Genomic DNA, 15,489 nt, shown 5'->3' with positions numbered 1-15,489 from the left:
TTTTCTTTAGTAGCTGCGCACTCTGTCCCCTGCCCAGTCACCATAAATACTGTTGCGTGACAGAGCTTACAATTAATAATTAGAGTGGCTTCTGTATCTGATGGCTGTGTTTTCTTGTGAAATGTGAGTTGAAGATTAATGGGGTAGGCCTCAAACCAGGTCGGAGTATGAGGATTAGAATTAGCCAAACTGACTAACCCTCAGACCCTTGCAGGACTCCTCAATAGCTCCACATGGTTATGCAGTATCTGTGAGTTTAAGGAATAGAAGCAGTTTCAAAAGTAATCTATGATAAGCTTTTTAATTTCCGTTTCTGGCGATGCAAAGGTTGCTGTTGGATCTGCAAAGTAGTTGGTTGCTCTTAAATGTAACAATGAAGGTGGCAGCTTGGGTTCATAGCTCTTACCCTTTCCATAACAGCTGCTGTGTGTCCATCTGCCTGAAGAAGACAAAACGTGCTACAAATTTAAGTAAAATTTTGTGAGATACACTAGGAAGAGGAGAGAGAGTGGCAGATTCTTTGCCTTTAAAATTTACAAATTCCAGTTCATAATTTTCTTTCATTTTTCCTAGTATTTTGGCCAAATCGATGTAACATGAACCTATGAACAGTAAGTTCAGGTAGAGGAGGTGGTAAAACAGCCATGTTGTAATCGCTTGGCCTTTCCTAAAGCTGTGATATTTTTCTTAATACCCTTAGGTTTTAGGTTTCCCGCTTGAAATGCCTAGACCAGCTCCCCAGGGGCTGTGTGACAGATCGCTGTTCATAGTCCTGACATTTTGCACCTTCTTGATTGCCTCATTTTTTCTCCTAACTGTACTACCTTTATAGATCCAAATATATACTTGTTCTCTGTGATGTGTGCACTTCCTAATAGTTGAAATGTTATTCAAACTGTTAATGCACTGTACCGGGGCTGTGCACGGGGTGGGGGGGAAGGATCGTTGCCTTCAGCTCTGATACCTGCTGACTGTCCCGTCCAGAGCTGTACTGGCCCTTGGCTGCCAGCTCGTGGTGCAAATACCCTGTGCTATTATTAGCCCCTGCCACCTTATGCTATTTCTGGTATAATTACTTTCTGAAATATTCATTATTAGATTTTCCCCTCAGTGTTCTTTAGGATTTTGAGAGATTTATTCAATATTTGCAAATTTTTATGCTTTAATCTTAACTTTGTGAGCATATTAACTCAATAATTTTGCAAAAAGCTATCAAATAATGTCAGTCATAAACCTGTGCTGTATCTCTGTACTATTCTATAGACTATTTACTATTTGAATTATTTTTAAGTTACACAGCATTCTTTTGTAAAGTTTAAATATATTGACTTCAGCATTTTCTACATTTTCTTCATTCTTTTTCACTTGTGTTATTTGTAGTAAGTCAGTAAAAATAATTTCAAAGATGCACTAAAGAATAATGCTATGTGAAAAATAGGTAGAGACTAACAATAAGGTGAAACACTGGCACAGGTTGCCCAGAGAGGTGGTGGATGCCCCATCCCTGGAAACATTCAAGGTCAGGTTGGACGGGGCTCTAGTTGAAGATGTCCCTGCCGACAGCGGGGGGGTTGGACTAGATGACCTTTAGAGGTCCCTTCCAACCCAAACTGTTCTATGATTCTATGGTGATGTTCCCTTGAGGGCAACAGAAGTACGCTAACTTACATCAGTTGGAGGGGTTTTAGGTGCAGTAAACCAGAACTATTTAAGCTGGGTTTGATATAAATTAGGCTAATAGCGCTCTCTAGAAAAGGGGCAGTATCTCATAACAAAGGTTTTATTTCTTGATGCCACTGCATGTATTCAGTGGTAAGCTCTCTGTCTTTTTTTTTTCTTCTGTTCTGCTTCGTCTGGCTGTGGAGACCATGCTCAGAGCTGAGAACTGCAGAACATGCTTGTGGAGGGCATGGGAGCTTTATTCATTTCATACTTTAACATCTCTGGCAACTTTCCCACGTTGAAAGCTGATGGAAACAAACTGCTCTTTAGACCACAGATATCTTGAGGAACGTGTAGTTCTGCTTCCTTGGCTGGTTCTTGGGTAGTTTGCCATGAAAAATGTGTCATAGCTGTGTGATGTTACACTGAAAAAAACACTAACGTTAGATAAATCTGTTTATAGATGAAATTTAGTTTCTTATAAAGAAATGTAATGAGTGCAAATTTTTGAAACAATTTTTTTTAAAGACAAATGCGCCAGGGGTGTGTTCATTACTTCTCTGGGTTTCCAGCACCGAGATGTGCTTTCTCAGCTCTTGCCCTCTTTATCGTTCTGCCTCTCCTCCGCAGGTCACTCCCTGCCTGTTAATACACCCCTCTCTGAATTTTGGTCCTGTGCCCAGGCTCACCGCTCCCCTCTGGGGATGCAGGCGTGTCCAGGTTGCCGGTGCTCCATGCCTCCCCCCTCCAGCTGCCCCTCGTGCATCCTGGCTGATGCAGTCTTCCGTGCTTCTCCTGAGGGTCCTTTGCCATCTCAGAAGATCCTCGGTGGGGGCTGTCAGGGGCTGGGGAGTATGAAAGGAAAAAAACCTTGGAGAACAAAATGCCTGGAAATTCATTGTTAAGCATACCAAGGAAAATCAGTTACTTTCCTAACAGGCTTCATGCCTAATCGCAGCGTAAGGTGCCATTTCTTAATGGCAGCAAGTGCAATATTTTTGCACTTTATGGTGGTGATTCTGTTAAGGTGGGTTATACCCACCATGCTGAAGCAGATTTAAACATAATGATACAACTTCCAAATGCGAGTTTCTCATTTAGAAGGACAAGTCTGAACAGAAATAAATGTCTATGTGTATTGTGAGATCCAGAAAGTAATTCAAGCAGACCTCTCTGAAGTTTTTCTTTTTAAACAATCTCAGTATGCTGTAAAAATGACTTTCAATTCTTTAGGCTCCCACAGATTGCAGCACAGAAAACCAATACTTTTTCAGCTAATGTCAATTTTTTCCGTTAAAGGATAAATGAGGAAGCATGAGGTTTCTAGGCTTCTCTGACTTCTGTGCACTTCCCAAACAGCTAATCTTTACTTATCTTTATATTTTGTATAAAGTGTACTTAGTGCTTGTCATTTTATTCTCATTGCCAACTGTTGCTTGTGTTTACGAGTTAAATACTCAAATAATGATGGAATTAAGGTGCATTTTTAAAGCCTTTGTTGAAGTACCTCAAGTTAAGAGGGTGACTGTTTTATTTGAGGAAATTAAACTTTGTAAGAAACTGAAAATGATCCCTATCGTGGGTTAGTTTTCTGCTCATTCAGTAACATGATAGCTTGTGTTACCTTTGTAGTCACTGAAATTTGTAAGTGTTTAAGTATTGGTACTGTGGAGGGTTTGTTCTTCAGTTTTAATTTTTATAAACTGAAATGTTATAATTTATATATCCCTGAACAAAGGCTTCCTTTGTTGGCAGCAAGGCAAATGTATTTTTTTTTTTAAATTTTGTTTGTTGCTTTAATCATCTTCTAGAGATCCCTATACACATCTTTTGAAAATACTGTAGATTTGAATTAGAGAAAATATTTTTTTATTACCTGAAGCAAATATGCACTTTGCATTTCTATTTCCATAGATTTTATCAAGAGTAGCAAAAGAATGGCATGATCAAAGGCAACACAACAGGTCAAAAGTGAAAGATAGCAAATGTTGAAGTTTAGGTTTTGCTCATTATTTCTGTTTTGCTAGTAAGGGCGTGTGTGCATATGAGCAGAATGCAGGAGGCAACAGAATTTGCTCTGCCAGAAGAGAAGTAGAGAAATAAAGTACTTTATGTCAACAGTGCTCCATTCTAGGAGGAGATGATCTTGCAAATAATGATATTGGAATTTTGCTAAAGTTTCTCCCATGGTGTTTGCTTTTACTGTTGATGCAAAGTTTGCCTGAACCTAAGAGCAACCTCGCTTGTTAGCAGTGGCTGACAGGGACTGTGTGGTATGAAGTTCCACTGGATGATCTACAAAAGACCTACATAAATAAAAATGGGGAATGTGTATCTGAGAAAAAGGGTGTGAGGAGAACACGATTTAGCAAATGGGTTCTGTTGTTCAGAATGCAGGGTCAGAAACTTTAAGCAGAGACAGAATATTTTCCCCTTTGGGTTATGCCTGATTGCAGATTGCAACGGGCAGTTCTGAATGAGTTTATAAACCTGCGTACCTTGTTCAGCCGCAGCGCGAGCACGTGCTGGACAGCCAGGCATCAGCTGGTTCGGGCAACGGCTATAACTATGCTTGTATCTACAAACCTCTGTCGCTATATACTTTGCTTAGCAATCTTGCGGCGAGCTGAGCAACATATTTCAGTATTTTTCATTGTAATTAACATTTTACATGCTCCAATACATTTAGTACCATGTTCCAGTTCTTTCTGCACACAAAACTATATTTTCCTATCTTTGTTATTAAACTATCCAGTTATAAGAAGCAAAGTCAGTGTTAAAGAGAAATGCATAAAGGAGAAAGTAAATGGCAGAAAGTCAAAATTAAGCAAACCATTTCCAGTGCTATTACTAGATTTAAGAGAGAATATGACATTTTACAAATAGTTTCGAAGACTAAAACATAAATATTTGAAAGGAATGGACAGTAGACTTCAAACTCATAGCAGTCGTTTGTCACAGTTGCCTGTTGTCTTGCTGAGGGTCTGACTGGAGTGGTGTAGAACTGGAGACCGGTGCCCTGCACAGCTGTAGAGAAAGTTTAAAAAAAAGAAAAAGCGAGGGAAGTAAATTTCCTAACTTTCCCAAATGCATGGGCGAAGCCCTGCGTGGTAGAATAGATGCAATTTTCCTGCTTCAGGATGCTTGTTAAAAATCAGAGAAAATAAGGATGAATGTGAGATTTTCTTTCCAGAACACTGCAATTTCCAACTGAATATCTAAAGTGCTTTTTTTCCTGCTCTCTCCTTGTTAATCTGCCTTTTAGAATTTTTATGGTTGGGAAGCTGTCCCAAAACACTTATTTGTTAGGTGTCACTATGTAAGGTTAATTGTATTAATGCTGCAAGTCCTTTTTTCTTCCCTAGCGTATTTACTTGGTAGTCTTTCAAGAATTATTTTACTGCTATTTTCTGATGTTGATTAATTTTGGAACAGGTATTGCATGCAGCAGGGGAGTTTCTCTTCTGTGTAAATGGCTATGGGCATCTTGGCTGAGGTTGCTGACACATATTTGGCTACACGCTGACTTACCAGCTATTGTCAAGGTCTAAGGAATGTTGCAAAAATAAAATGAGTTACTTAAGAAAATTACTGTTGTCCTTACAGTTGGAGAGATCGCTCCTCCAAAGGAAGAAAAAAAATTGTAACAGAACTTGAAAGTTGATATTGAGATAAAGTAAGTGTCAAGGTTAACAAAATATTTTATGATGTTGGGGTATGAAATTGTCCTGAAGTGCCTTTAAAAAAAAAAAAAGTGGCCAAGTTGAGTATCTTTGTTCATTCATTGGCAATATACACATTAATGGAAAGTTTCAGTTGAAAAACACTGACTAGGTCTCACTTTTGAGTAGAACTTGGATGCTTCTCTGTAATTCAGTCCTCTGGCATAACTTTCTGGAGGTATATTTATTTGTAAAAATGACAGTATTATGACTGGTAATACATAATATTTTTTGAGATAAATAAATATATCACAATATATTTTCACTGTCTAGATGATAGATGACTCAGAGTCGATGCAGTCCAACAGTTTTAATCTAGTGAATTTACAAATACTGAGTTGCCCTGCGTATAACCTGAGTTTATAATTTGTGAATGGTAACAGGCAGCAGAGGGAGAAATTTTATCTGTATTTCAATTTTGCTGTATCTTTCATGGTTTTTAATTTAGTAGCATTTTATCAGTTATACTTTCGGCATTACTCTTGCATGCAATACACTTTTCAGGACTACTCTTATGCCTAGAGGTTGCTGTCAGATAATGTTAGGAGATTTCTTAGTAGCTATGAAAGCAGTAGACGACAGTAAGAGAAGCTTAAAAAGGAGATGCTGAACTTCAAACTGTAGGTTGTATGGCATTAGAAGTTCAGAAAAACCTGATGACTTGAGTTGCAGTTTCCAACACAAACTGTTTAGGTCTTCATGGCCAGCAAAACATGAAGTAAACACCTCTATCCCATTTTCTGCTTCAGCAGTGGTACATAACTGTTCTGTTTCATAAACGTGTGATTCCCCTGAAGAGGGAAGAGGATGCTTGTGTTTTGGTCACCAGTTTTATTCATACAAAGTTATCATTAGAATCCTGTCCGTATTTTGTTGAATCTTGCTCTGGAAAATCCAAATTTATCCACATCTCATGTGAGAATAAGAAGCTTTCAGAGTGGGGACAGTGCTCCCTGATTTAGCAAAGTCAGTGAGCAGAGAGAGGAGGAATATTTTAATGAACCCTGTTTGATCAGAGTTTGTGATAGCCAGCACATTTCTTGGCTCTGGCCAAGACCGCAGATAAAATCTTATGGTGGTTGTTAACAGCAGGATGGAGGTGTGGATAGGATCCTGGCAACTGGGGGGTTTAATGATACAAGAATGAAGTCTGATGTCATCATGAAAAAAAATGTTTAATGTCCTGTCTTGAGCATGAGTGTACACCTAACGGTAATAAATGCCTCCTCTTCAGGTTGAGAATCAGTCCAAATAGGATTGCAGGTGAATGTTGTGCTTCTTCCTCCTGAGGAAATCATGACAACAGTAGTTGAAACAACCAAATTTATGTTCAGCTGCTTACTGCTGGAGGTCCTTTTGTTCTCTGTAACGCAGCGTTAATTTAGGTCACGCTTTAATCTAAGTAAAAGAGACCATGTATGCTTTCCCTCTTGACTGTGTCAGTACAGAATGTCAGGAGAATGCTGTTTATTTTGGTGCTAGTGTACTGTATGAAATTTCAGCTTACAATCTTTGATATTAAAACAATATAGCTTTTAAAATTATTTGATCGTTTATGCTGTGTATTTATTTATTTATTTATTTAGGGTATCCTCCTATCTTCCCACTTCTAAGTATAGTACCAAGTCCTTAAAAATTATTTGTTTTATTGAAGACCAGTGTGGATACATAAGTGCAGCAAGAGTCTGTGTCTGTAATACCTTTGCCGTGAGGTTTGAAGTGCTCAAGCAGTGTCCTCCTGGAGCCCTGCTGAAATACACGAAGGACTACGTGTGCTGTAAACTCCAAGGTGTGCACATAAATATCTGTACAAGCAAAAGTGTCTTCTAAAAATTAGCTCAAAATTGAAAACAGAATGCAAATACAAAAAAACATTCAGTTGTTTTGGTTTTTTTCTTCATAACACCAAATAGTGCAAGAAATGTTTTAACCTGTCATTTACGCACATAGCTCCTCAGAAAATTAACACACTGTCAATAGTTGTAGTTGTAAGGACAAGTCTTACTTTTTAATTTTCTTGTTATTTATCTCCTGAAGACAGTCCACCACTGTCATTTGTTTTATTAACATTTCAGAATGCATAATAATTTATAATAGAGAAATATGACTTCTGTTGTCTCTTCCTCCAGGTTTAAATAAGAATAATGTATTTTCATATCTATTTATATTATGTATGTTAAAGTGTCATTATGAAATTGAAAATGCCTCTCAGTACATTATATGAAAGTTGAAAGCCCCTGAGTGATAATGGCAGGATATCACTGACCTTGTCAGTGTATTAAGTGCTAGCGGTAGCGTTTCAGGATGCAGAACATCTTGATAGTCAGTTATCTGTGACCTGGGCCTCTCAGATGATCTTGTTGTTCAAATGTTCTCAGTGGTAAAATCTGCTTTCTTATGTTAAAGAACTGGAGTGCTTTCCTTGGACAGGGAAAAATGTCTGAAAATGTAAAACACTTGTAAGAAAGAACCACTCATTCTGAAAATAATAGAGGCCAGGAAAGTTTTTTGGCCAAAAATAGGTGCAAGTGCTTGCAAATCTAGCTAAACAAATAACTGTAGTGGAGCTTTCTGACCAGTTGTGGCTAAATAATTCCACCAGAAATTGCTAAAGTTGTATCGCTTACTCTGTTTAGTGGGAGCTATTCTCAGGCTTTGGGAACTGGGATGATCCACGGGAAAAAAAAGGGTTATAGTTAGGACGGCATCCTTAGAAAAGTACTGCTAATGGCTTTGAAAATATTTTTTGTTCCCTTTTTTCTTTTTCTCCACGTGAAAGACGAGCACAGGATGGCTGTGGCACGTTAGGTCTGCTGAGCCCTGTGTCCTACCTCTGGCAGTAACTCACAGCAGGGAGCACAACACGCTGCTCTTACCGGCACTTCCCTCGGTGCTGTCGTACTGGGAGGTGTCTCAGATAGCTTGAGATACATCTTTCCCTCCCTAGTTGGTCCAGTCACTTCCTAGACCTTAAATGTGGTATGTATATGTGCTTATTATAGTGTGCTGCAGTGTGTGTAGGTTTGAAGAAACTCAGGGAAGATAGATATTTCATCCAGTTATGTGGGCTCGCTAGCGTAGGCTGGAGAAACCTTTGTGTTACAGGGCAGAGACTAAAGTGAGAACAGAGTAAACACAACTAAAAGAGAAATTTGGGTTATTTTCCATCTTTCTGGTAGGGTCTTAAAGGATCCACTGTAAGTTTCTGCATGGCATCTGTCACACGGCTCTCCAAGGGCGATGAAAACTGGAGAGGTTCGGGTGGATCTGTACCTCCTGTGGGCCAGGCAGAAAACAGAGAGGCAGTACTTGGATCCACAGAGGAGGATTTTTGATTCTGTTAGATTAGAGAGTGCAGTTTATTGGTTCATTATACTCTGAAAAAAGCTGCAGTTTTGTACCTTTGTTAGTGAATTTGGATTAAATTTGGCAAATACTTTCCATAAAAGGAAAAATGGTGAAAAATTTGAAAAGCTGAAATTTCATTTGAATACGTTTGCAATGAAATTATCATTTTGGTGTGTCTTGATGTTGAAATGGACTTTTTCCCCCAAGTTACTTGAAATTTCTCCTTCCTTCCTCCTTTTGGTGCCTGAACTAAAAAAAATTCCACTGTTGATACAGCCAAAGTAGGTTCTTTTTTCAGTTAAGGATTTGAGGTGTAGGAAACATGTCAATAAACATGCCCAAGGAAGAACGTGGCTGTTCCAAAAATATAAGGCAGACTTTTCTAGTTAAGAAAAGCCATTCCAGCATATGGTGTGTTTCTTTTAAGATGCAAAATATTAATATACTGAGATGAACCTTCTGGAGGAACTTTGAGGCAATAGCTCCTGCTCTTAAAGCTTCTGCCTTTATTTGTTTCAGCAGAGATTTACTTTCTGAAATTTTTTCTTCCCAATCTCTAAAAGATGTTAATAGTGCCCTGCCAAACTGTTGGTGACAATCTATTTCTTGTAGGATGCTGTTATATATAAATAGCTTTTTTTATATATTTTAATTTTTCAAGCCAGGAGAAAGATTCAGATTTGCTTTCAGCATGAGTCTAGAATAACATTAATGTCTCTGGCATAGCAGTTGTTGTAGTCTTGTATGACAACTGTTGTACACATTATCTTACATGACTGTAGTTGCGGAATAGATTGGGTTTTATATGTGATTGACATGTTATTGCATACAGGGCTGCCGCCTCTGTTTTTTTTCAGCGCCTCGCTTGCTATAGCAGTAACCTGTGTTCACTGCCACCGTGCTAGTGTGACCTTCGTGCAGACCAGCAAAAAACCCATCTTGTTTGCTCAGCATCCCCAAAGACAATTAGAAATGGTTGCCCGAGCAACATAACATCCTTGTCAAATACCACAGGGGTTGCTGTGATGCCAGTTGGACCGTTGTGTCAGAAGTGGCATGCTTCCACGCGCAAAACAGTGGAGTAGCGAAGGAATGTTGTTGCTTCCCATTTGCTTTTTGTCTTTGCTTGGACTCTTTTCTGCTGAGCGGTAGGAAATAAGCAAAGGCATGGAGTAAACAGAGGAGTAGAAAAAAAAAAATTAAAAAGCAACATGAACAAGGAAAGCAATCGTGTGAGAAAGAGAGGTGGGGATGCTCTGCATTTTGGACTCAGGAACAAAGCAATGGAAAAAACCAAACGGAAGAGAGTGTCAGTGTGGAAGAAGCATTTAAACAGAATAAAGCCATTTAGGAAAGGACGGAGGGAGAAAACATGGGAAATGCTGAAGGACCAGTATGAAGGGGTAAAAATGGGAAACATCTTTTTTTAAGCATCTAGTAACTCTTGTGTTAAAACTGTATTTCTTCATGAGAGGTACAGTTTTTGTCTTTGCTGAAAAATCTGTATTTCGGGGTTTTTTTGGTTTTGTTTATTTTTTTTAAATTAAAAAGAAATCAACAGATTTCTTGATGCTTTGATACTTAGGTTTGTTTCCCTAATACAAAACCTGCCAAAGATCCCAAGATCCCTTCTGGGTGCAGGTGGCTTATCGGTCTTGTGTGGTTAAGGCACACTTGTATTTTGCAGCCAATGGCACACAAGGGAGCAATATGGCTAGTATCGCATCTGTCTGCCTTTTTTTCTTCTCAGCTTGAATGAAGACCTACCTATTTACAGCTAGGATAACTGCGGAGAGGCCTTGGCACCTGTCCAGACAAAGGGCTCACACTCACGTCTCTACATCCATAGTGGGATGCTGTAGCTACTTTCTTGCTGTTAACCCACCTAATTTTCCTTGTTTTATACGCATATAGTCTGTGAATTCTTGGATAGCTCATGTACTGTATGAAGTATTTGTTCCATCTGTTCAGAGCATTTGAGCTTTATAATAAACTCAGAGCAATTCAGAGGTTTATATGTTGACTGTTTTCTTCAGCCAGTAAAGAATTATAATACCATTATAATGGAAGTCTTTAGAAATAAAAGCTAAGCTGTGAGAAGAGAACAACAAACTAAATAGGAAATAACAAATATTTTCTTTCAGTGTTTTTCCTGAGAGAGGTGTATATATTTTTGTTTGTTACCTGAGGTCTCATTAAGAGCCAGTTTATTCTGCCACTTAGATGCTAGTTTCTTCAGTTCTTACAGAAAGACATTCCTTGTTAGTCCAGACGTGTTTGTGTTCTCCTTTAACTGCTTTTCTGCTATGTAATTTCATTACAGATGATGTAATCTTTAAGGCTTTTTTTTTTCTCCAGTAGTGTGGTTTGATGGGATCAACAAAATCTGTTACATTGATGTGTGTCCTAATGTATTAAAATCTAATTTTCGCTTATCGTCGTAGTACTCTGCTCTGTCAGCTACTTTTAGTGTAGCTGCTACTGCCAGCAGTCTCAATTACTACAGAGGACTCATACATGTGGAATTGGGTTTAGAAATTGGGGTGCACTGGCTTGTAAGTTACAGAGCTCTAATGCTAGCTACAGCAAAACGCATCTCACTTCTCTGGACTGCTTAATAGTTGACATGAATTTATTTGATGCTTTCATGGGGTCCACTTCTGTTCACGTCCTATTATATTATAATCTGACCAACATCTCTTCATGTTATCGTGTGATGTTTTGATAGCAAGGTGAAGTTCTGATTGTCTCGTCAGCTTCTTGTACAAACATCAATGACCAAAGTAGCAGAACATAATGAACCTGCTACGTAAAAGTACTGATACAGGTTGCCCTGTCTTGTCCTGTCTCTCTAAATTCAGTCTTCAGAGCATCCCACTTCAAAGGACCTGCCTTTTTCTTTTAGAGAGCCTGCACTTGATTTGAGTTTCCTTTTTGCTAAAATGTGTATTGAAGCAATTGCAGTAGCTAGGCATATAAAATAGTCAACCTATTTGAGTGTAGGAGTAGAGCAGATTTTGTAGGAGTTTGAGCAGATTTTTTGTAAGAGCTTTGAGTCTGCTCTTGGGATTTTTTGTTTTATTTAAATTTCAAGTCTAAATCAAGTCTAAATACAGATTTAGGAGGTTAATTTTAGGATTCCCTTTGTTAAGAGTAAATTTTTTAATTTTTTTTTTATCTCTAAGATAAAACTAACTAAAATGAAAAGATTATATGTTTGGGTACACTGTCCTCAGGATAAAGCATCTCTGTTTATATAAATAGAGATTTTTCTTTATTTTAGGTGATAAAGAATAGTACATTTTTGAAGTGTAGTTGCAGATAAAATTCTACCTATCATTGTATGAATGTTATAAATAATAAGCAGAGAGACCTAGCTTAATTTCCCTAACATTTAAGGAATAGAGTAAATTTTACTGAAGTGTTTTTGCTTTCTACCTTGGAGTCAAAATCTCTCTTATGGTATGTGTATATAAAGATTCATAGTTTTTGTCTATTGACTAAAAATATATATAAAAAAATAAAGAAAAATGTTTATTTACAATTTAATACAAAATTTGGTTACTTTGTACTTTGCAAAGCTGTATATTTCATAGGTGGTTCAGTAAATTCTATCTGATGTACCTAGAATTTCTTGTATTTAAAAAATACATTCATGATAATACTTCAAGTACTTCTAATCATCATAATCTCCTTTAAAAAAAGAAAATGACCATTCTATAATTGTAGAACTTTTTTTTTCTCTTCCATTTATCTCCTTTACCTGCAGCCTGTGTAATCTTCTTAGTTTCTATTCTTCTGATCCCATATTTCCCAGGAGATCTCTATGTATTATTATTTTTATCAGATGAAAATAGAATTCCTGGAACATTTTCTGTATGTCTGCTATTAATGTGATTGGGAAGAGACTCTCTGGGCTGTTTGATTTATTTATTTGCTTGTATTCATAAGTTGGAGTGCCTTGTCTCATAAATACTTATGCAAGTGAAGTAGATTGGTGAGTCACTGTGATGTTAAAGTCAGATTACAGTCAACCCCCCCAGTTTACTCAACTCTTCAGAGATATATGGTCATTGGTAATGAGTCATCTCTCTTGACTTAACTGATAAATTCTTACTGTTTCTTAAAACTTTGTTACTGTGGCAGATGTAGTACAGATACAGAACAAAATAAGATGGAACATTTGCTAGCATGCACATCATAACCGAAAGGTACTAGCTGAATTCCAGTTACAGAGTTTTTGCATGCAGTACAGTTCAAGACACACTTCTAGGACTGATACTTTCAAATTTTTTTTTAATAACTACATAATGAGTTTCTATATTTGAAACCAATCAAATAACATACCATTTTTTTACAGGCAACTTTCAGAACAGGTCTGCACTTTTATATGCATTAGGGAATTTTTAAGAGTATAGGAAGAGATGATGGTTGTCTTGCTTGGCCTGCTACATAACACAAGAGGAAAAACCTCCACTTCCTGCAACAATGTGATTGATCTGCACTATATTTTTTTAGCAATAATTCTACTCTTTGCTTATACCAACTCCATTTAGAAACATAACAGTACAGAAGCGGAAGAAACCACCTGAATTATTGAATGCAGCCTACAGCATCGCATGCAGTTCTGCAGTGGACAGTAAGTCCAGAAAGTCTGTAAAAGCACATGCCGTGGCCAGAAGTCAGAAATGTGCCCAGCATCGTAAGTCCTATTGTATCAAAATCCCAGAGATAAAAACATGATTTGCGCTACCGAGAGAGCAAGACTATTTCCATTGTCTTGAGGTGCCCCAATGACTTGGAAGCTTTAATATGTCCCCAGCAAAGTGTTCATACTCACACGTTACATGCCATGCTCCTTTCTTTCTTGCTGTGTCTCCGTAAGCCCTGGCAGTTTGAGCTAGAGGAAAAACTTGTTTTTGATCCTAGGTCTAGTAATCAGATTAACTCTGGAAGTATGCAGGTTCTTGAGAAGCTTCTCATTGCCATTAGGATCATTGGTGCTTCCTGCTTGGTACCAGACCAGCCTCAAAAATATGAAGAAAAAACATTTCTATGCTTATTAGACATTGTAAATAAAAAAAACCAACTCACAAACAGCATCACATTTAATAAGAGTTCATATAGTAAAATCATTGTGACCTTTTTTTGCCTTGGAATTGACCCAGTCAACAGGACTACTATTGCAATTACAGCTTTTTAAAAGTGCTGTTGTTTCCTTCCTCGCTGCATGCACTTAACACGCAGCACAGGTTTACCCTAGTCACCAGTGCTCATACTCAGTGTGATTTACAAAGTCTTGGATTTCAGCCAGCTCTAAATTCAGAGATTTGGGAGAGAGAAACAAAGCACTGTTCTCAAGTTGAAACATATTTATACTAGAAATAAAGTACACGTTTTCAAGCAGGACTATTGGAACAACTTGATTTGAGTTCAGTTTGTCAGGTTTTGCAGAAACAAGAAGACAACATTGCTGGAAGGTATGTTGACCAACACTGGGTTTGCTGTTTCCTTTTTCTTAATTGAGTCAGATCACATTCCACTGTTGGTGCCAGCTGTCTACCCGCACCAGAAGTGCCATATTCCTCCACCATCACATTTTCGGAGAGATCCTGAACCATCAGAGATTTACAGAAGACAATTTTCCAAGATACACCATGCTGTTAATTGTAGCATTAATTTATGATACGCTGGATTAAAGAATAGATTTTGTCATAATTTCAGCTCATTGTATTTTCCAGGATAACGGCAATTGAAAAACAACGTTATGTTCAAATAGGAAGAAGACAAAGAGAGGATTATATGCAATACAAAATCTAGTTAAAATAATAATTTTAAAGATTCAGCTGTGGATTCTCACACTACTGCAGCTGATCTGACTTTTGAGAGAATTTATTTTTGAGTATTAGTTTTATTGATACTCTAATAAGATTTGTGCAGTATTAAAATCTTTGCATTTGTATTGGTATACTGCAGGCAGACTTGGTGCTGAAGGATTTAACTTTTTAAATTGAAAATGGAAATTCTTTGTTTCTTTCTGAATTCTGAATGACAAATGACTGAAAAATGCAACAAAGTTGATCAGCAGATATGAGCATGGTATGAGCTGTTAAAGAACAGTAATTTGATTGTCTCTACTAAGAGAAAACCATTTCTTATGAGATTGAAAATACTCTGTTTTCCATTCTGGTACATGAATAATTGTGACTAAAATGCTTTCCTGAAGAAGTAGCAATACAGCAATGGGGTCATGATTCTGACTTTTTTTTTTTTATAATTTTTATTTGTGTGGCAAGTTTGAGGGTGCTCTCTAAGTGATTTGTATTTTGCCTTAGTCTGGAACTGCTGATCCCTCATCTCTCACGTGACTTCAAAGACTTGGTTCGTAGTATTACAGGTGTAAAGATGATGTGTTCGGTCATTGAGTGCTCTGTTTATCCTGGCTCTAATAGTGGCTTTTCTGGTTCAAGAAAGGCAATGCAAGCAGCATCTGTTGGCTTTGCAGCAGCTTTGCAGCACCGTCAATCTTCATAAGTGTGCAGCTTCTTCCAATGAACAAGTACTTAATGGCACTATTTTGTCCTTGATGGGTTCGCATTGTATGTGATACGTTCCTTAGGAACCAATCTGTTTCTTCTGTGTGATAGATCACAGTGAGATCTATCTCACTGTGAGAATGAGAAAAGAATTTGTGTCTTTTCCATGTGTCTCTTAGTAAGAGATGAGGCCCGTTAAATCACAGTGTGGATTTCAGTGA

Source organism: Pygoscelis adeliae, unplaced genomic scaffold, assembly GCF_000699105.1.
Source record: "Pygoscelis adeliae isolate BGI_AS28 unplaced genomic scaffold, ASM69910v1 Scaffold160, whole genome shotgun sequence".
In the NCBI taxonomy this organism is placed as follows: domain Eukaryota; kingdom Metazoa; phylum Chordata; class Aves; order Sphenisciformes; family Spheniscidae; genus Pygoscelis; species Pygoscelis adeliae.
Note: the sequence above shows the minus strand (reverse complement) of the source record.